The sequence below is a fragment of the Theropithecus gelada genome, chromosome 5 (genome assembly GCF_003255815.1).
Source record: "Theropithecus gelada isolate Dixy chromosome 5, Tgel_1.0, whole genome shotgun sequence".
Taxonomy (NCBI): Eukaryota; Metazoa; Chordata; class Mammalia; order Primates; family Cercopithecidae; genus Theropithecus; species Theropithecus gelada.
Genome location: NC_037672.1, coordinates 109,831,818 through 109,855,276, shown reverse-complemented (window position 1 = coordinate 109,855,276; position 23,459 = coordinate 109,831,818). Strand labels below are relative to the sequence as shown.

Sequence of the window (23,459 nt, the reverse complement as noted above, 5' to 3'; positions counted from 1 at the left end):
AGGCATGTCTAAGCTCAGACTCTTCTTGGCCAGGGCTTGCTGCAGCTGCTGTGGGGGATGGGGGTCTGGTTCCCAGGCCAATGGAGTTATGCTCCCAGGGGGATTAATTCTGTCTCTGCTGCATTACACACACAGGTTGCCAGAGAAGTTGGGGAATGCCAGCAGCCACAGGCTTCACCCAGCTTCCAGGCAGCCTACAGCCCTAAAGGCCAGTCTCATTCCCACTGTGCCCCTCCTCCAACAGCACCAGGTTTATTTCCAGGCAGCCAGTGAGCAGGGCTGAGAACTTGTCATAGGTAACAAGCCTCCCAGCTAAGAAAGCAAGCTGACTCACAGTTCCTCGGCTGTCCCACAGAGCCTGCAGCGGCAATCCACCTCCTTCAAAGGGTCTGTGGATTCTCTGGGCTTTCTTGGTATGTTCCTGTGGTGGTTCTTGGAGTAAAAGTTCACAGTGTGGGTCTCTGCATGCTGTTCTGTCCATCTGAGTGGGAGCTGCAAGTTAGTCCGGCCTCCTATCCACCATTTTCTGCTTATCTCTTTATTCAAATATTTTCAATCCATGGTTGGTTGAGTCCGAGGATGTGCAATCTGAGAACAGGAAGGGCCAAGACTAACCAAAATACTCAGGATCCCCAAGCAGGATAAATAATAAATAAATATCCATATATAAAAATACCATAATGAAGCCATGGAACACAAAAGACATAGAAAATCTTTAAAGCAACTAGAGAGAAAAGACAAATTACCTCCAAAGAAAAAACAATGGACTTACATACAGTTGGTTACCTAAAAGCAACAATGTAAACAAGAAGACAGCAAAAGGATATCTTTCATATGCTGGGGGGAGAAAACTTGCAAAATAAAGGTATTTTAAAAGAAACATCAATAGATCCTCACTAAACAAATTTCTAAAGTATGTGCTTTAGAGAGAAGAAAGATCACTGATCAAGGGCTTGAGAGTCAAGCAGAACTAATAAGCAAAAGAACTTGTAGATTATTGGCAAAATCTAAGCAAACATTGATCATATTTAACATAAAGCTACACAATAACAATGTATCGAAGAGATTTCTGCACTCCCATATTCATTGCAGCATTATTCACAATAGCCAAGATATGGAACCAGCCTAAATTTCCATCAAGGATAAACGAATAAAGAAAATGTCATATATATATACACAATGGAATATTATTTAGCCTTAAAATAGAAGGAAATCCTGTCATCTGCAACAACATGGATGATCCTGGAGGATGTTATGTTAAATGAAATAAGACAGATACAGAAAGACAAATAACATATGATCTCACATATTTGTGAAATCTAAAAATGTTGAATTCATAGAAACATAGAGCAGCATGGGGGTTACTAGGAGATGTAGGGATGGGGTCAGGGCCTGGGGAGAAGTCGGTCAAAGGATGCAAAATTTCAGTTAGAGAGGAGAAATGAACTCAAGAGGTCTGTTGTATCTGGTGACTATAGTTAATAACTATAGTTATTGAAAATAATTCTATTGTATGCTTGCAAATTGCTAAGAGTAGATTTTAAGTGTTCTCTGGCCTATTCTGTTGGGTGGGTTCTTGGCCCACAAGAGCCGGACAGGCAGGTGATCAAGCCACATTGGGCATGCTGAGGGCCTCCATGGGCACTCACTAGGGCTCTGGCCAGAAGACCTGAGTGATGCTCTGCTTCCTGCAGGCAGTGTGGCAGGCTGGGCACGTCCTAGAGGCCCCATTCAGACGCTGCATGCGTGTGGGGAGGTCCGGGGGACTGGCTTGGCCCTGCAGCCACACCATCCTCCCCCAAGACCGCTGCTGGCCTCTGTCTAAGGAAGGATGAGATCTTGCTCTGGGTCTTCCCAGGCTTCTCACACCATGAGGGGTCTGATTGGGAAGCCCCGTGGGTGAGCACAGGAGTGTGGCAAGACTCTTCTCTTGGGGTACTGGCGGCTCCATGCCTGGGTAGGAGTGCCGGCTGGCCAGGTCTGTGCATGTCTGCAAGAAGTGCTGCTAGTGGTGTGGATGCACAAACATGCTGAACCTCTGCAGCAGGGGGAAGTCCTCAGGCTTTGCAATGGTCAGTGCGGCCAGTGCGGCCAGCATCTTGTCCAGGTCGTCATCCTGCTTGTAGGCTGTCAGTGCTGCCAAGAGCTGGCTATAGCCTGTGGACCCCAGGGCCCTGCGGGCATCTGCCAGGTAAGCACTCACGGTGTGCTGGCCCTGCTTCCCTGCTCTGGGCACTCTGGACCCCCACTGTGGGTACCTGCCAGGGTCTCCTGTGGGGGGTGACCTGGGGGACAGGTGGGATCTGCCCTGGTTCAGGTGCTCTCTGGGGTCCAGCTGCTGGGTCACAGCCTTGGACAGGGTCAGCTTGGGATCCGGTGCTGTCCTTCCAGCAGGGTCCAGGGCTGGCTGTGCCCGCTGCCTTCGGGGCATGCTGTGCTCAGGTTGATAGCTGCAGCCTTGTCCTGTTAGCTGTATACAGACCTCCTCAAACTGCTGCTTGTGGTGGGGCCACACAAACTGGTAGAAGCCTTGGAGCAGGCTGTGCTTCTTGGGGTCGTCAGCAAAGAGGAGGCCAAGACAGGCCGCCAGGGCAGCTAAGTCATCGGAACCCTTGTAGTCCTGTAGGACCTGGGTGAAGGTGGCGAAGTTGGCTTGGCTCAGCTCCTGCTTCACGGCCACCATGAAGAGCTTGGCTCTGTCTGCCTGTGCACCAGCCATGGGCTCCTCCGACTGGCTGACCAGCCGGATCTTCTTCCTCCTTCCTTGCGGTTCCTCTGCCAGCCTCTTAGATGGGAGGGACAGGGTGGAGCACCTGTGGGTTTGCTCCTCGCCAGGGCCCCCCAGCCCACCACCAGCAGCTGGTGACCCTGACGGCCTCTGCTTCAGGTTGAGGACGTGCAGGTCCAGACTCTTAGCTTTCCTGGTGGAAAGGAGGGGGCCAGGTGACTTAGCCACCCTGACAGCATCTTCTCCCTCACACAAACCGGATGCTGCAGCCCGGGGCGTGGTGCTGGCATAGTTCACTTAGCAACACAGAACTGGGCCATGTCTTGGATGACATGGCCAAAGTTGTTGTACACCCTGATGTGGGGACACACCCAGGAGGGCAGCTGGGCTCTGGGGTCGGCAAAGGCGAACCTGTGGTCACAGAGGAAGACAGCCCCGTAGTTCTGGCAGTGCCGGATCACTTGCCCGATGGCCTGGTTCACAGCCCTGGATGCCTGCTGCCGGTACCACTCCTGCCCAGACAGGAACTGGCTCCCAGGCCCAACCTGGCCCTTCATCTCGTCCAGGAACTGCATCTTGAGGACAACCAGGGGTCCATGTGTGGGGGCTATGGGAGGCCCGTGACGATCACACCACAGCCATTATTGTCTGAGAAGTCCAGCCCCTCCCTGGCCTTTCCCTGGCATACCGCCAGGAAGATGGCACCGATAGACCCGGGGGAGGCAATCCTCGCTTAGTAAGCACTCATGGTCTCAGAGAAGCTGCCTTTGCTCCTGGGCTCCACAAACAGAGGCTTCAGTGCCTCCTAGCCAAGACACAGGCCCGCCAGAACTCCAGGCTCTTTTCTATGATGGGATATGAAGGGAAGAAGATCAGGAGCCCATAGGGCACCATGCGGGTGATGTTGCCCAGAGCCGTCCCCAAGGAGGACAAGCACTCCTCGGAAAACCGTCTGTCAAACGCTGAACTCAACTGGGCTCCGTCAGGGCCTCTGAGGACGATCCCCACCCAGATCTGGTGCTTGTCGATGATGTGTGGGTTCTCCAGGCAGACTGGAAAAGGGATCTACATCTCCAGGGCAAAGGAGGATCCTGGGGCCAGCGTGCCACCAGTGAGGATGAGAAAGCAGACGCCCTGACGGACCAGCTTGCGCATGGTGTGGCCAGGACTGAAGCACCAGTAGCTCAGCACCTTCCCTCGCTTTCTGGCTGCAGTGGTGCTCCAGGTATCAGATGGCTGAGCCGCCCTCTGGTGACGGGCATCAGGATGGATGTGCACTTTATAGGCCCCTAGCCTTGCCAGGGAACCAGGGCCACCCTCAGAGGGGTCTACACTGAACATGATCTGGATGATATCCGCCAGCTTCTGCAGTCCGGTCTTGTTGGCGAACACTCCAGCATGTCCTGCCAGGTGCTGGATGATCTGGTCCAGCGAGTCCAGGATGCAGCCATTGGTCTGTAACATGATCTGGGCTTCAGCAAACAGCTCAAAGATGTAGCTCCCAGGCTTGGTGACACCGCTGTCATCTCCAGGGAGCTCAATGGCATTGATGGCCTACTCCAGGCAGAGCAGGATCATCTTCAGCTTTGCAATGTCTTGCAGCTCCATGTTCAGCCCTGAGCTGGTGGGGTCCCACTGAACTCTGAGTGGGGCTCAGCCTGCTGCGCCGCCTTGATCTGCTCCTCCAGCACCTGGTCTATGATGTCCAGTCCCAAAGCTAGTTCATGGGGTGTCAGGTCAAAGGATGCCAATTCTTCACAGAGCTCCACGTTGTGAGTTTCATCAAAGATCAGGACTGGGGGCGGAGCAAGATGGCCGAATAGGAACAGCTCCAGTCTCCAACTCCCAGCGCGAGTGACACAGAAGACCGGTGATTTCTGCATTTTCAACTGAGGTACTGGGTTCATCTCACTAGGGAGTGCCGGACAATCGGTGCTGGTCAGCTGCTGCAGCCCGACCAGCGAGAGCTGAAGCAGGGTGAGGCATCGCCTCACCTGGGAAGTGCAAAGGGAAAGGGAATCCCTTTTCCTAGCCAGGGGAACTGAGACACACAACACCTGGAAAATTGGGTAACTCCCACCCCAATACTGCGTTTTAAGCAAACAGGCACACCTGGAGATAATATCCCACACCTGGCCGGGAGGGTCCCACGCCCACGGAGCCTCCCTCATTGCTAGCACAGCAGTCTGCGATATCGCGGCAAGGCAGCAGGGAGGCTGGGGGAGGGGCGCCCGCCATTGCTGAGGCTTAAGTAGGTAAACAAAGCCGCTGGGAAACTTGAACTGGGTGGAGCTCACAGCAGCTCAAGGAAACCTGCCTGTCTCTGTAGACTCCACCTCTGGGGACAGGGCACAGATAACAACAAAAGCAGCAGAAACCTCTGCAGACGCAAACGACTCTGTCTGACAGCTTTGAAGAGAGCAGTGGATCTCCCAACACGGAGGTTGAGATCTGAGAAGGGACAGACTGCCTGCTCAAGTGGGTCCCTGACCCCTGAGTAGCCTAACTGGGAGACATCCCCCACTAGGGGCAGTCTGACACCCCACACCTCACAGGGTGGAGTACACCCCTGAGAGGAAGCCTCCAAAGCAAGAATCAGACAGGTACACTCGCTGTTCAGCAATATTCTATCTTCTGCAGCCTCTGCTGCTGACACCTAGGCAAACAGGGTCTGGAGTGGACTTCAAGCAATCTCCAACAGACCTACAGCTGAGGGTCCTGACTGTTAGAAGGAAAACTATCAAACAGGAAGGACACCTACACCAAAACCCCATCAGTACGTCACCATCATCAAAGACCAGAGGCAGATAAAACCACAAAGATGGGGAAAAAGCAGGGCAGAAAAGCTGGAAATTCAAAAAATAAAAGCGCATCTCCCCCGGCAAAGGAGCGCAGCTCATTGCCAGCAACGGATCAAAGCTTGACGGAGAATGACTTTGATGAGATGAGAGAAGAAGACTTCAGTCCATCAAACTTCTCAGAGCTAAAGGAGGAATTACGTATCCAGCGCAAAGAAACTAAAAATCTTGAAAAAAAAGTGGAAGAATTGATGGCTAGAGTAATTAATGCAGAGAAGGTCCTAAACGAAATGAAAGAGATGAAAACCATGACACGAGAAATACGTGACAAATGCACAAGCTTCAGTAACCGACTCGATCAACTGGAAGAAAGAGTATCAGCATGAAGTGAGAAGAGAAACCAAAAGAAAAAAGAAGAAAAAGAAATGAACAAAGCCTGTAAGAAGTATGGGATTATGTAAAAAGACCAAATCTACATCTGATTGGGGTGCCTGAAAGTGAGGGGGAAAATGGAACCAAGTTGGAAAGCACTCTTCAGGATATCATCCAGGAGAACTTCCCCAACCTAGTAGGGCAGGCCAACATTCAAATCCAGGAAATACAGAGAACACCACAAAGATACTCCTCGAGAAGAGCAACTCCAAGACACATAATTGCCAGATTCACCAAAGTTGAAATGAAAGAAAAAATCTTAAGGGCAGCCAGAGAGAAAGGTCGGGTTACTCACAAAGTGAAGCCCATCAGACTAACAGCAGATCTCTCGGCAGAAACTCTACAAGCCAGAAGAGAGTGGGGGTCAATATTCAACATTCTTAAAGAAAAGAATTTTAAACCCAGAATTTCATATCCAGCCAAACTAAGTTTCATAAGTGAAGGAGAAATAAAATCCTTTACAGATAAGCAAATGCTTAGAGATTTTGTCACCACTAGGCCTGCCTTACAAGAGACCCTGAAGGAAGCACTCAACATGGAAAGGAACAACCGGTACCAGCCATTGCAAAAACATGCCAAAATGTAAAGACCATCGAGGCTAGGAAGAAACTGCATCAACTAACGAGCAAAATAACCAGTTAATATCATAATGGCAGGATCAAGTTCACACATAACAATCTTAACCTTAAATGTAAATGGACTAAATGCTCCAATTAAAAGACATAGACTGGCAAACTGGATAAAGAGTCAAGACCCATCAGTCTGCTATATTCAGGAGACCCATCTCACACGCAGAGACATACATAGGCTCAAAATAAAGAGATGGAGGAAGATTTACCAAGCAAATGGAGAACAAAAGAAAGCAGGGGTTGCAATACTAGTCTCTGATAAAATAGACTTTAAACCATCAAAGATCAAAAGAGACAAAGGCGGCCATTACATAATGGTAAAGGGATCAATTCAACAGGAAGAACTAACTATCCTAAATATATATGCACCCAATACAGGAGCACCCAGATTCATAAAGCAAGTCCTTAGAGACCTGCAAAGAGACTTAGACTCCCATACAATAATAATGGGAGACTTCAACACTCCACTGTCAACATTAGACAGATCAATGAGACAGAAAGTTAACAAGGATATCCAGGAATTGAACTCATCTCTGCAGCAAGCAGACCTAATAGACATCTATAGAACTCTCTACCCTAAATCAACAGAATATACATTCTTCTCAGCACCACATCGCACTTATTCCAAAATGGACCACATAATTGGAAGTAAAGCACTCCTCAGCAAATGTACAAGAACAGAAATTATAACAAACTGTCTCTCAGACCACAGTGCAATCAAACTAGAACTCAGGACTAAGAAACTCAATCAAAACCGCTCAACTACATGGAAACTGAACAACCTGCTCCTGAATGACTACTGGGTACATAACGAAATGAAGGCAGAAATAAAGATGTTCTGTGAAACCAATGAGAACAAAGATACAACATACCAGAATCTCTGGGACACATTTAAAGCTCTGTGTAGAGGGAAATTTATAGCACTAAATGCCCACAAGAGAAAGCAGGAAAGATCTAAAATTGACACTCTAACATCACAATTAAAAGAACTAGAGAAGCAAGAGCAAACACATTCCAAAGCTAGCAGAAGGCAAGAAATAACTAAGATCAGAGCAGAACTGAAGGAGATAGAGACACAAAAAACCCTCCAAAAAATCAATGAATCCAGGAGTTGGTTTTTTGAAAAGATCAACAAAATTGACAGACCGCTAGCAAGACTAATAAAGAAGAAAAGAGAGAAGAATCAAATAGATGCAATAAAAAATGATAAAGGGGATATCACCACCGACCCCACAGAAATACAAACTACCATCAGAGAATACTATAAACACCTCTACGCAAATAAACTAGAAAATCTAGAAGAAATGGATAATTTCCTAACTTACACTCTTCCAAGACTAAACCAGGAAGAAGTTGAATCCCTGAATAGACCAATAACAGGCTCTGAAATTGAGGCAATAATTAATAGCCTACCAACCAACCAAAGTCCAGGACCAGACGGATTCACAGCTGAATTCTACCAGAGGTACAAGAAGGAGCTGGTACCATTCCTTCTGAAACTATTCCAATCAATAGAAGAAGAGGGAATCCTCCCTAACTCATTTTATGAGGCCAACATCATCCTGATACCAAAGCCTGGCAGAGACACAACAAAAAAGAGAATTTTAGACCAATATCCCTGATGAACATCGATGCAAAAATCCTCAATAAAATACTGGCAAACCGGATTCAGCAGCACATCAAAAAGCTTATCCACCATGATCAAGTGGGCTTCATCCCTGGGATGCAAGGCTGGTTCAACATTCGCAAATCAATAAACATAATCCAGCATATAAACAGAACCAAAGACAAGAACCACATGATTATCTCAATAGATGCAGAAAAGGCTTTTGACAAAATTCAACAGCCCTTCATGCTAAAAACGCTCAATAAATTTGGTATTGATGGAACGTACCTCAAAATAATAAGAGCTATTTATGACAAACCCACAGCCAATATCATACTGAATGGGCAAAAACTGGAAAAATTCCCTTTGAAAACTGGCACAAGACAGGGATGCCCTCTCTCACCACTCCTATTCAACATAGTGTTGGAAGTTCTGGCTAGGGCAATTAGGCAAGAGAAAGAAATCAAGGGTATTCAGTTAGGAAAAGAAGAAGTCAAATTGTCCCTGTTTGCAGATGACATGATTGTATATTTAGAAAACCCCATTGTCTCAGCCCAAAATCTCCTTAAGCTGATAAGCAACTTCAGCAAAGTCTCAGGATACAAAATTAATGTGCAAAAATCACAAGCATTCCTATACACCAGTAACAGACAAACAGAGAGCCAAATCAGGAATGAACTTCCATTCACAATTGCTTCAAAGAGAATAAAATACCTAGGAATCCAACTTACAAGGGATGTAAAGGACCTCTTCAAGGAGAACTACAAACCACTGCTCAGTGAAATAAAAGAGGACACAAACAAATGGAAGAACATACCATGCTCATGGATAGGAAGAATCAATATCGTGAAAATGGCCATACTGCCCAAGGTTATTTATAGATTCAATGCCATCCCCATCAAGTTACCAATGAGTTTCTTCACAGAATTGGAAAAAACTGCTTTAAAGTTCATATGGAACCAAAAAAGAGCCCGCATCTCCAAGACAATCCTAAGTCAAAAGAACAAAGCTGGAGGCATCACACTACCTGACTTCAAACTATACTACAAGGCTACAGTAACCAAAACAGCATGGTACTGGTACCAAAACAGAGATATAGACCAATGGAACAGAACAGAGTCCTCAGAAATAATACCACACATGTATAGCCATCTGATCTTTGACAAACCTGAGAGAAACAAGAAATGAGGAAAGGATTCCCTATTTAATAAATGGTGCTGGGAAAACTGGCTAGCCATAAGTAGAAAGCTGAAACTGGATCCTTTCCTTACTCCTTATACGAAAATTAATTCAAGATGGATTAGAGACTTAAATGTTAGACCTAATACCATAAAAACCCTAGAGGAAAACCTAGGTAGTACCATTCAGGACATAGGCATGGGCAAAGACTTCATGTCTAAAACACCAAAAGCAACGGCAGCAAAAGCCAAAATTGACAAATGGGATCTAATTAAACTAAAAAGCTTCTGCACAGCAAAAGAAACTACCATCAGAGTGAACAGGCAACCTACAGAATGGGAGAAAATTTTTGCAATCTACTCATCTGACAAAGGGCTAATATCCAGAACCTACAAAGAACTCAAACAAATTTACAAGAAAAAACCAAACAACCCCATCAAAAAGTGGGCAAAGGATATGAACAGACATTTCTCAAAAGAAGACATTCATACAGCCAACAGACACATGAAAAAATGTTCAGCATCACTGGCCATCAGAGAAATGCAAATCAAAACCACAATGAGATACCATCTCACACCAGTTAGAATGGCAATCATTAAAAGGTCAGGAAACAACAGGTGCTGGAGAGGATGTGGAGAAATAGGAACACTTTTACACTGTTGGTGGGATTGTAAACTAGTTCAACCATTATGGAAAACAGTATGGCGATTCCTCAAGGATCTAGAACTAGACGTACCATATGACCCAGCCATCCCATTACTGGGGATATACCCAAAGGATTATAAATCATGCTGCTATAAAGACACATGCACACATATGTTCATTGCGGCACTATTCACAATAGCAAAGACTTGGAATCAGCCCAAATGTCCATCAGTGACAGACTGGATTAAGAAAATGTGGCACATATACACCATGGAATACTATGCAGCCATCAAAAAGGATGAGTTTGTGTCCTTTGTAGGGACATGGATGCAGCTGGAAACCATCATTCTTAGCAAACTATCACAAGAACAGAAAACCAAACACCGCATGTTCTCACTCATAGGTGGGAACTGAACAATGAGATCACTTGGACTCGGGAAGGGGGACATCACACACTGGGGCCTATTATGGGGAGGGGGGAGGGGGGAGGGATTGCATAGGATTTATACCTGATGTAAATGACGAGTTGATGGGTGCAGCACAGCAACATGGCACAAGTATACATATGTAACAAACGTGCACGTTATGCACATGTGCACATGTACCCTAGAACTTAAAGTATAAAAAAAACAAAAAAAAAAGATCAGGACTGTCCCCTTCTGGTCAATGTTGTGTGCTCTGCGCCTCTTGGCATCCAACAAGTAACTGTACGGCATGAAGATGATGTCGGCTTACTGCTTCAGGTTCCGGGACAGGTAATAAGGGCATACCCCATGCTTGTTTCCCCTCTTGACCAAGTCCTTGATGTCCAGGATGGGGCTGACCAGCTCCTGTTCCAGGCTTTTCTCTTCTACATTGTTGTAGAAATTAGAGTGACTTGCCACCTTCTTGCGGCACAAGTGGATCTTCATGTGGTTACTCTTCTGCTTCTTCACCTCAGAGTGGATGCACAGCTGCTCCTGGGAGCCCAGCACACACACCTTAGGCCGGTAGGAGATGTTCCGAAGTTCGTTGATGACCTGTGTGAGTTGTAAGAGGGTCCTAAAGGCGTAAATGATCTTTGGGATGTCCGTGTTACAAGCTATGGGGTCTCCAACAGCAGCAGCAGCAGCACTGTCCCAGGATGTCAAAGGCCCGATCTGCCAGAAGCTCCCCTTGCACCCTCTTGGCAATATTGCAGGTAAAGATGGTGTCTTGGGTGTTCTCACCAGGCCAGCGCGGTGCACAGGGGGCAGTGTCTTCCCTGTGTGGGTGGGGCTCTCCAGGATGCCATTCACCTTCTCCGGCAGACATTCCAGGACCTTGGTCATGTACTCCTGTTGGCATTTGTAGGGCTGGAAAGGGAAGTCTATGGTCACACCATTCAGGACTATCTTGGGCATATCAGCCTGTTCTCAGGAGGGCACAGAGTGTGGCTGAGGGGCAGGCTATTCGGGTCGGTGCGAAAAAACTACTCCAAACAAGTCAGGGTCTCGACCACGCTGGATAATTGATGCGAGCATGCGCACTGGGACACAACGCTGTTCTCTTCTAGAATCCCTATGGAACAGGTTCCTCTCTTGTCTCTGCAGCGAGCCTTCCAGAACCGGAGGCCCTCAGAAACTCCACCGACTCCAGTCGAGCGCTGCCACCGCGTCCCCCGCTGTCAGGCAATTCAGACTTCGCGGGCTAAGGCGCTCAGTCGCCCCTGAGCGCGCTGCACTTTCGCCCCCACTTCCGGTCAGCTGCTTTGTGTCCCATCGGAAACTTCCCCCCCGCGGAGGGGGTCCGCCTGCTCTTCGGCCACCAGCTGTCTACTCTGCCCTTTGCGCGTTCTGTGTCCAGCTTCCCTGCTCAGTGAACCTCACTTCCATCGCCCACAGGCAGAAATCTGGGGTCCCGCCCGTCTCCTCCCTTGATGTCATCCCCCACCAGGGTCTCCGTTCCACTGCCACCTCCCTAGGCCCAGCCACCACCACTGCCCGGAGAGCTGCGTGGGCCTCCTCCCCAGAGGCGTCTTTTTACTGCCCGAGTGTGAGCAGACCGCTTTCCTGAAAATCTGAAAACGGCTGCCCCTTGCCCAGGACCCGGCTCATGAGAGCCCTGACTCTCCTCTCCTTCCTCTCCCGCTCGGTCCAGCTTCTGCTCGGGTCGCTGTCTCCCGCACTGGTCCGGGTGGGCCTCCCTGAGTCCTCTGCATCCAGCACTGGCTGACAGCAAGGCGGACTTGAAACATAATTTTACCAACAAAATTTTAGAATCGTTCAACAACGCGATAAATCTAACCTTAGGCAAAATATCTTAAATTTGCAACAAATGCTTAGAAAATGAAATTTAATAAAAATATATCATTTACAATGGTACAAAATATGTAAGGTATAAAAGTAATATATATGAAGTATCTGAGATTAATTCTAATATGTGCACAAGACTTTCAGAGAAAAAATTATAACATTTACCTCATGGGAAGACACGAGGAGATATTCCATGTTTGTGGTCTGGAAAACTCAACATTCAAATTAATCTATAACTTTAATGCAACTGCAGTCAAAATCTCAACAGTTCTGTTTGTGTCTATGTGTCTTTGTGTGTAACCTAAAAAGGTGATTTTAAAATTTCTATGGAAAAACAGTTCAAGAATAATAAAGACATTCCTGATAAAGAACAATGAGGAGAGCACAGTGTTATACCAAACGTCAATAATAAATATATAATTAAATGATGCAAAAATTATTGGCACTTAGAAAAATTGACCTTACAATCCAGGCATGGTGGCTCATGCTTGTAATTCCAGCACTTTGGGAGGCCGAGGTGGGCGGATCACTTGAGGCCAGGAGTTTGAGACCAGCCTGGACAACATGGTGAAACCCCATATGTTCTAAAAACACAAAAATTAGCTGGGTGTGGTGGCTCATGCTTGTAATCCGAGCTACTTGGGAGGCTGAGGCTCGAGACTCACTTGAACCTGGGAGATGGAGGCTGCAGTGAGCCAAGATCATGCCATTACACTCCAGCCCCTGGCTGATAGAGTTAAGACTCTGTCTGAAAACAAAAAACAAAATCAAAAACAAAACAAAACAAAACAAAAAATGGTAAAAGAAAAATTGACCTTACAAATAAAATAAGGAGTCCAGCAAGAGACCTACATATATACGGGAACTTGATTTATTACAGAGCTTGATATATGGCATTGAGCTAACTGGTTATTTATTTATTTCAAATCAATATTAGTTAAAAACTTAAAGGTGAAAGACGAAACTACACAATGTGTAAAAGAGAATATCTAATAGAGAATACCTTTCATTAGGAAAAAAATTTTTTAATTGCTTGCAAAAAGCAACCAAATCATAAGGGAAAAGATTGTAATTAAGGATAAACTTCTGATTAGTAAAATGACACCATAAAAAAATGGAAAGAAAAATCACAAACTGGGAGACAGTATTTGTAGCTTTGGTAGCTGACAAAAGATTTCTACCCTGAATACATAAAGAATTTCTGTAAATCAATAGAAAAAGACCAACCACGTAGTAGGAAAAGAATAGACAAAAGACTTGAACAGGCACTTCACAGGAGAAGAAATGTGACTGGCTAATAAACACATGAAAAGTGTCTGACTTCGTTAGTAATCAGGAAATACAAGCTCAAACCACATTGGAAAACCCTTCACAACTTATTTATTTATTTATTTATTTATTTATTTATTTATTTATTTTGAGACAGAGTCTCACTCTGTAGCTCAGGTTGGAGTGCAATGGTGCAATCTTGGCTCACTGAAACCTCTGCCTCTCAGGTTCAAGCAATTCTCCTGCTTCAGCTTTCCGAGTAGCTGGGATTACAGGCCCGGGCCACCACACCTGGCTAATTTTTTGTATTTTTAGTAGAGACAGGGTTTTGCCATGTTGGCCAGGCTGGTCTTGAACTCCTGACCTCAAGTGATCCACCCACCTCAGCTTCCCAAAGTGCTGAGATTACAGGCGTGAGCCCCCACGCTTGGCCCCTTCGCAACTTCTTGATTGAAAAAAAAAAGCAACTGGATAGTTACAATTGTCAAGAACAGTCAGTGTTAGTTACTCCAAGTCACCATTATTGGAACATACAGTTTGGCATTATCCAGTAAAATCAAAGATGCACACTCACTGACCCAGTGTCCACTCTCAAGTATATACTCTAATTTAGAGAAATTCTTGTATCTGTATCTAGGGGCTATGTATAAGAATTTTCATAGTGACACAGTTTGTAATTAGCAAACAAGCAAAAGGAAACAAACCATATGTCCCTCATGGGGAGAGTGGATTAGAAAAGTGAATTACGGCCAGGTGTGATGCTCATACCTGTAATCCCAGCATTTTGGGAGGCTGAGGCAGGCGGATCGCTTGAGCCCAGTAGTTCAAGACCAGCCTGAATAACATGGAAAAATTCCATCTTTACAAAAAATACAAAAATTAACCAGGTGTGGTGGCATGCACCTGTGGTCCCAGCTACTCAGAAGGCTGAGGTAGGAGGATGTCTTGAGCCTGGTAGGCAGAGGTTGCAATGAGCTGAGATTGCACCAGTGCAGTCCAGTTCAGCCTGGGTGACAGAATGACACCCTATCTCAAAAAAAAAAAAAAAAAAAAAAAAAAAAAAAAAAGGAAAGGAAAGGAAGAAGAAAAAGAAAGAGAAAGAAATAAAGGAAGGGAGAGAGAGAAAGAAAGGAGAGAGAGAAAGAAAGAAAGAGAGAGAGAAAGGAAGGAAGGAAACTGAAGTACATTCATACATTGGGAAAAAATAAACAAATGAATAACTTATAGTTACATATAACAACATGGGTAAATCTTAGAAATATAAAAAGCAGTCACAGAGGAATGCATGCATAAAATTTACAAACATAACCAAACAATATATTGTTACAGGATACAAATATACAGTTGGCCTTTTGTATCTGTGGGTTCCACATTTATGAATTCAACCACCTGTGGATCAAAATATTTTTAAAAGGCCAGGTGCGGTGGGTCACACCTGTAATCCTAGAGCTTTGGGAGGCCAAGGCGGGCAGATCACGAGGTCAGGAGATTGAGACCATCCTGGCTAACACTGTGAAACCCTGCCTCTACTAAAAATACAAAAGATTAGCCGGGTGTGGTGGCGGGTGCCTGTAGTCCCAGCTACTCGGGAGGCTGAGGCAGGAGAATGGCGTGAACCTGGGAGGCGGAGCTTGCAGTGAGCCGAGGTTGCGCCGCTGCACTCCAGCCTGGGCAACAGAGCGAGACTCCGTCTCAAAAAAAAACAAACAAAAAAAGCAAAATATTTTTTAAAAACACAATAAAAATGATACAAATAAAAAAATACAATATAACAACTATTTACATAGCACTTACATGTATTAGGTATTACAAGTAACCTAGAGATTATTTAAAGTATATGGGTAAGAATATGTGTAGGTTATATACAAATATTTTGCCATTTTCTATAATATCAGAGACTTAAGCATCCAAGAATTTTGGTATCCTAGGGATCCTGGAAGCAATCTCCCATGGATACCAAGGGATGATTGTATATAGTAAAATTACAAAGAAAAGTAGTGATTAAGTAAAACTCAGAATTCTGGATTTCTTGAGGGGAGTAGGAAGAAGATGTAAAGGAAGTATGGAGGAGACTTCAAAGCAAGTGGTATGTTTTTCTATTTAAATCGATGGCTTGGCCTATGGGGATTCATCATGTTCCATGTATATCACATCTATTTTATAAATTATTGATATCTATTCCACATTTGAAGAAAATATTAAAAAGAATAAAATGAAAACCCAAGCCTGGAAGTATTGGATAGGTAACGAATATCATTTACTGCTTTTAGGGTTGGAACCAAGGGCTGCATTGAGAGGTGGTAAAAGATATATCCTTTCAGAGTAGAGAGAGGCACTTGCACAGGAAATTCTAGAGGGAATAGGATTTGGAATTGCTGGATGGAGAAGTGAGTAAAAGAATACCAGTTGGAGAATGACATGAACAAAGACTGTGAGGAGGAGATCCTCATCTTATGTTGGGGATCCCTGGTAAGCATAGTCTATTGAGATAATTGATGATATAAAAGCAGTTTGAACTATTAGTTCGAGAAACGCTAGATTGCCAAGAAATTCAACTTATCTTTTCATTCTATTTACATAGAAAATGAAATAAACGACTGGGCACAGTGGCTCACATCTGTAATCCCAACAGTTTGGGAGGTTGAGGCAGGCAGGTCACCTGAGGTCAGAAGTTCGAGATCAGCCTGGCCAACATGGCAAATCCCCATCTCTACTAAAAATACAAAAATTAGCCAGGCATGGTGGTGTGTGCCTGTAATCTCAGTTACTTGGGAGGCTGAAGCAGGAGAATTGCTTGAACCTAGGAGGCAGAGGCTGCAGTGAGCCAAGATTGTGCCACTGCACTCCAGCCTGGTGACAGAACAAGACTCTGTAAAAAAACAAATGAAGAAAAAAAGAAAAGAATTGTCTGATTTTTTTTTAAAGCAAAGTATATTTTAGGAAATTCTGTAAGTGAAAATGAAGGTCTTTGCTATGTCACTTTCATATCAACACTTACAGTCTGAGGATAATTTATTAAAATGGGAAATTGGATGCCAAAGCTGTCCCTTCCCTCTGTCTCTCTTGCCTTTGTGTCCCACCCTCCTCTCTCCAGTTCACTGCAGCTGAACGTGTTTACCAAACTTGACTTCTCAAGAAAGTGCAATGAGAGTGTTCCGGGTCATGAATGGGTTACCTCCCGGCCTGAAGAAGAAAAAATAGGAAAAAGAAAAGGCCATCACTGCAGAGGCTGCTGCTCATATTCTCCAGCTACAGTTACCCACTCCATCAGCCATGGTGACATCTGACGAACTGTTAGCCTGGCCCACATAGCTGGAAGAGCAACATCTCAGGTCAAGGTGAGTCAAGCCTGCCATCTGGTCCTGGCTCTAGGCTCCTGCACTGATGACTTCAAAATGGTACTTCCAGGAAAGTTTTCTCGGCATTTCTGCACCCCAAATGAGAGAACACTCACATAAACTCACTTCATATGTCCCCAAATCCAGAACTATCATGATAGTAGGAGGCAGTTATAAAGTAGGAAAAAAGATTTCCTAAACCTTAAAGAGCCTTCAACTTGAGGTGTATTCTCTGAGAGGCAGATAGTGTCCACCTATATTCTAGGTAAAGAACTTGAGTTATGGAGGTGAAGAGGAGTCAGCTGAGTGATTTCCAAAATCTATGACACAGAGACGATCAAGATAAGAGTGCAGAGTCCTGACTCCTTCTGAAAATGCATGGTCACTTTGCTTTCCACTAAATGGTACCAGAGGTCTGGAGAGAAACTCAGCAAGAGTAATTTTAGTGGAAGAGAAATAGTTTATCTTCAGAAGAAGAAATGGAGTAGCCTTGACCATTAAGTCTGTGCCACAGTGGGTGAGGCAACGGAAATGTGCTGTTTATACCAACAAAGTCAGAATGTCCAAACTGTTGCATCTCTCCAGGGATGGAGTGGGAGGAGGGAGGATCCAGATGTTGGTGTGGTATGTACATGAAAACAGCATGAAGCATATTGTAATATAAAATTGTTGGAACTGTGAAACATTGCATTATTTTGATGAGGCCAGGAAATGTGCGGATTAAGGATCGTTTGGCAACAGAGTATTTTAAAATCTGTATTTATAATTTTCACAACCAGGAAAGTTAATTTATTTTGCATAGAACTATGTAGCTTTTGAAGTTAGAGATAGCCCACAAAGGAGCATCTGTCTTGGAGAAATGGGATGCGGGGGCCCTGAAATAACAGGAGCAGAAAAATGAAGATGTTGAAATGAAGAATTGTGGTTTAACTGTTTTGATTATCAATAAACAGCCAAGTTAAGCACACGCACTTTGCAGTGAGGCTTCCTAGGTTTAAATTTCTGCTACTTACTAGCTGAGTAGCTTTAGGCAAATCATGTCTCAGTTTTCTCATCTATAAAAAGGGGTAATAATAGGCCGGACACAGTGGCTCATGCCTGTAATCCCAGCGCTTTGGGAGGCTGAGGCAGGTGGATCACAAGGTCAGGAGATCGAGACCACCCTGGCTACCACGGTGAAATCCTGTCTCTACTAAAAACACAGAATATTAGCCAGGTGTGGTGGTACACGCCTGTAGTCCCAGCTACTCGGGAGGCTGAGGCAGGAGAATTGCTTGAACCTGGGAGACGGAAGTTGCAGTGAGCTGAGATCACGCCACTGCACTCTAGCCTGGGTGACAGAACAAGACTCTGTCTCAAAAAAAATAAAGTGGGGAGAGTGGTAATAATAGGATCAATCTCACAGTTTTATAAGCATCAACTGAATTAACATATGTAAAACACAAAAAAATTGCCTAGCACGTAGTAAGTGCTTTATAGGTATCAGTTATTGCTATCAATAAAGTTTTCAAGCAATAAAATTTTATTTTTTAAGAGGTCATCCAATTTCTTCTAGTTTACTCTGGATTTAGTTTCCTTGTTGGCTTCATTACCGTTTAGGTTTTTGAGAAAGAAAATTGCTTAACTATGCCAAGTCTTCAGGTTCCTGATATTTTTCCAATATAAAGCCAAGTAATATTAGGTTGATGCAAAAGTAATTGCGGTTTTTGCCATTGGGATTATCCCATAGATAATTATCTGGATCCATATTCAATTAATGAATAGAAATTCTATTCAATAATTGAAATGTTATGACCACTTATTAGACTTTTTCAGGGAAAAAGATGTGAATTTCATTTGCTTAAAACAAGACAAAAACAAAAACCACATCCAGCCAACTTGGTTTAATCAGCTATTTGCCTCTCAGCACTCAGCCAGCCTCTGTCTGAGGCATCAGAGAAGTGCGCCCTGAAGTGGCTGAGAGGAAAGAAGAGCCTCCATCGGATTACAGATCAGACAGAAACACCCACAGCCCCTCATCTTCTCCTTCGCTCAGAGACACACACAAAGCTCTTTATTTATTTTATACTTAAAATGTCAAAGGCGCCTGGGGGTGGGCCTCTGGCCTGGGGATTGGCAGACCACACTCCTGGGCTGACATAATGAAAGTCCACCATGTGGCTGTGTGATTCACACAGCGTGTGCATGTCACCAGCAGCCGATGGGTCTTGGCAGGGAGCCTCCTACTGGCTTGGGAACAAATAGGACTTGCATGTCCTCAAGTAGCCAGGAGACAGTAATGGAGAACCGCCTGGATGTCCGCACACTTTGCGGGCGCAAAGGCAGCAAACACCCACACGCCAAGCTATTCACAGAGTGACAACTAAGTACAGCCCAGCAGCAAGGGACTCTGTAGGACAAGCAGTCGACAGCAGAAGTCTACTAGTCCTGTCTGATCTTAAGGAGAACAAACCCAAAACGTGTCTGCAAAGAAAAGATAGCACATTTCATTTTTTGTTAACTTACCTCTTGACACGGCGCCTAAGCACCTCATGGTGTGTGCAAAGCACAGAGACCTTGGCATAGCTAGCCTTCAGAGACCAACAGACTTGATTAGAAAACCAGGCCTTCTTCTATTCACTCTATAACTTGCAGTTTTAAGGCCCTTAAACTTAAAATTGAAATTCTGAATTTGAGAATCAAGAACGAGATTTCACCAGGCTGATTTGGAAAACGAGCACAGTTTTAGACTTTCAGGATTCTATACTTTCTATAAGAATTATGTGACTGAGTGAAACGCGGCTCAGTTGCAAAGCAAATGTGCTCAGAGCGCCAATCACCTGGCTTAGGGGATGATTATTGTTTTTGAACCACTCTACTTACTTTCTTTGGTAGCTCTTCAAGCGGAAGAACTCTCATTTTCTCCTTTCTCTAATAAGGAGGATGGCGATCTGAGACTTAGTGTTAATTCCATTCTTTGCTTTTAGCTAATGAAGGAATATTTGCCAGTATAGAGCTAACAGTGTGATACAGGAAATTTTTTAAAAATGAGTAAATCGAAATAGGCAAGTGAAACACATTAGCTTCTACACAATCTATTACTGGCAAAAAATAATTGTTTGTTTCCTGCTCTTTCCTTAATGCTTGGCTTTCATAGCTAACTTAGCAGTTTAATGCATCGAATAAGATGCACTGTATCTATAAACTTCTCAATGGTATTTAAGCATTTACTGAGTATCCATTGTATACATATTTGGTATTTGGAAGGTTACCAGACAAACAGAAGAGATATTTTCAACCCACAGAAACAACTTCATTCGAGAAGTAAACATAATTTTATAATTCAACTTGTAAAAAATTCCAAAGCAACATTCTGACCCACAGGATGAATTTACTTAAATTTAGGAAAGTTGGAGAATTCATTCCATCCTTCCTACTATTATAGTATTTAGAAGAAAAGGTATTTATTATTAGATCTTGACAAAGAAAATGGAACCAGGTTGATGATATCACTTGTATAAGATTACAGTGAGGAAGATAGCAAGGAATATGGCTCCCGTTTGAAGATTAAGTCAAAAGTTCAGTGATTTGTCAGAGTTCAAACAACAACTCACTAGGATTATGTGCCAGAAGTTAGACACAAGCTTTTAAGGCCACTGTGGTTTTACCTGAGACCACTCTGTGTCCTGCTTTTTGCAGAGAAGAAACTGATCATCATACTGACAAGCAGAAATCATTATTTTAACAGAATGTTGATTCTATGACAGAAATGTATATTGTAGTTTATTTAAGGACATGACTCTTAGGCTTGATTCTCAAATTTTAAAACACTGAAATAGCCACTGCTGTACTTTTCTGGGGAAAAAGTATCCTAATTTGACCTTATTCGAGCTACACTATAAGTCCAGAGGGACCAATGAAGGGGAAGAAAAGAACTGATGAGGTCTAAGTGGTGATTGCATTTATAGATTAGCCCTGACAGGAAGCAAATACATCTCCTCCCAGGAGGCCCCAGTGTAGTCAACTGAGAAGTGGGGTCGTTATTTATAAGCACAGTGGACTTTCCCATTACAATAAACATTTTAATTACTTTAAGTGAAAGATTATTTTTGCTGGTAGGAAGCTTAAAAAGTAAATATTGTATTGTTGTTTGTTTTTCGATGTCGGCTATGTGTGCAATCTTCTATTCTTAACACTGTTTCACACAGCAATTTGTCCTACCCCGAAATCATAATGGGAAAATAGCATACACTTAAGAAAGCATTTCACATATCAAAACCTGCAATGCCCCACGTGAGGAAAGAGTAGGCCAAATGACTGGTTGGCAGCATGGCCCCAGAGCAGTTTCATTTCCATCTGTTTTATATGACGGCCATCCACATAAAATTTCATTGACCAATAAGTTTGGAAAACACTTATCCAAATGAATCAATGAAGATGGAGTAGGAGTGTCATGATGGTGTGATTTTTATTTTTCAACAAGGTGACACATTCTTATTCTAAAAGTTACTATCACATATCGCAAAACGTGTCAACCACGTAAATCCATGATGAAAGTCATTAAAAGTCCTCATGAAACTGTTGTGTTATGGAAGCAAAAACAACTAATTTGTAATATGAGACTCAAATAATCAACTTCCTTTTTTAAAAGTCAAAGTCCCATGATTTCTGATAATATATGATATAATAACTGATATTAAGGAATTAGTGTTAATTTTTAAGGTGAGATAAAAGTAGTTGTGGTTATATTTAAAAAGAGTTCATATCGGCTGGGTGTGGTGGCTCACGCCTGTAATCCCAGCACTTTGGGAAGCCCAGGCGGGTAGATCACCTGAGGTCTGGAGTTCGAGACCAGCCTGACCAACATGGAGAAACCCCGTCTCCATTAAAAATACAAAATTAGCCAGGCATGGCGGCGCATGCCTGTAATCCCAGGTACTCATGAGGCTGAGACAGGATAATTGCTTGAACCTGGGAGACAAAGGTTGCAGTGAGCCAAGATTGCACCATTGCACTCCAGCCTGGGCAACAAGAGTGAAACTCCAAGAATTCATATTGTTTAGGGATACATTCTGAAATATTTAGAAATGAAATTATATGAAGTCTGAGATTTGTTTCAAAATAATTTGAGGCATGGAGGTGGGGTGAAATTAAAGATGTAAATTAGTCAAGATTGGCTATGGACTGCTAAATGTTGAAGCTACATAAGAGTACATGAAGTTTCCACATTGCCTCCTCTACTTTTGTAACAACATATTTGAAATTTTTAATAATAAAAAATTTTAAGAATTCTGTTTTGAGGACCCCAACAAAAAGGAATGGTCTTGATGAATTTTGAGAGGCAGCAAGAGCCCGTTCTGAAATTATTTGAAATCTCGTCTTCCCTGGTTAAGATAACCAACAAAATTGGGCTTTAGCCTCCCTAATATGACCACTACTCTGCAAAATGAAGCTACTGCTTTATCCAATTCTGTAATTAAGTCCAGATTATGCATATTTGGAGTACCTGCTTAATGTGTTGCCAACAACACATTGTATTTTTAAACAGGGCCCCATTCCACCTACATCCACATCATGTAATACTTCTAGGTTACTGTGCCTCATCGTCCTGTTAGCATGTATTAGAAATCACAGCCGAACTTTAATGTTATCTTAATCAAAATACAAACAAAAAATTAAATGTGGTGCAAAAATAATCATACCATGTATTTCAAAGCCATTAGTATGGGTAAATGAGCACTGTCTAGAAAAACACGAGAAGCACGCCCCCTATTAACACCGTCTTGGGAAATCAGAGGCGACAACTGTGAATGAGCATGGCAGCCATGCCTGCTTTTACGGAAACCAACACACTTCTATTCTACTTTCTACAGAATTAAAAAATTAAACAACTGACAACAAAAATTCCAAACTGTGGGAAAGAAAATCTCCAATATTGATCTTTAAACATTTTTTAAAATATGAAAAAGTAGTCTGGTGGGTTGAATGCTTAGAGGTTTTGAACTAAATTAACTAACATTTTAAATCCGTAATTTGCTGTCACAGGTACCACCAAAAGACAAGCTGGAGAGAGAAAATTGCTATTGGTTAAATACTTTCTGTACTTTAGGTGCTATGCTGTGCACTTCAGACACAAAACCTTATGATATTGGCTTTATGATCCCCACTTTAGAGATGAGAAAGTTGAGGGTCATGGAGGTTAAGTAACTTTCCCAAGGTCACATACTAAATAAGGTGTGTATTCAGAATTTCCAGAAGACTTTGACCCCATGAGTGCTTTTAAAACCATTTGCCTTCCAGCCTGCTGACACAGTCCTGAATATTTCAAAATGTATCAATACATTGAAAGATGTAACCCAAGTCCTTTTTAATGCTCTTAGACTGCCAATAAGATAATTCTATGAATTATTTTCTTTGTATATATCACATATGTCTTCTTCCAATTTACTGATGAATCGATTTCTACCTAGCCTGGTCCAAATCAAGTTAATCAAACTCCATACTTTTCTCTAACTATCCTAGAAAGAGACAGCCAAAAAGTCAGAAGTCTAATTCAACTGGTCAGTCCCACTATTTTCACATT

The 23,459-nt window shown here is 43.6% G+C and overlaps 1 protein-coding gene and 1 pseudogene across 2 annotated transcripts in view; both read right to left on the bottom strand.

Annotated features, from left to right (window-relative positions):
* Positions 1-23,459, bottom strand: part of ALPK1 (alpha kinase 1) — a 142,708-nt gene that overhangs the window by 78,264 nt on the left and 40,985 nt on the right. The window lies entirely within an intron of this gene.
* LOC112624927 lies at positions 1,719-11,399 on the bottom strand (annotated as a pseudogene). The gene is made up of 3 exons (XR_003119489.1): positions 10,668-11,399; position 10,623; positions 1,719-4,523 (listed from the first exon to the last, which is right to left on the bottom strand). The product of XR_003119489.1 is annotated as a regulator of telomere elongation helicase 1-like (transcript).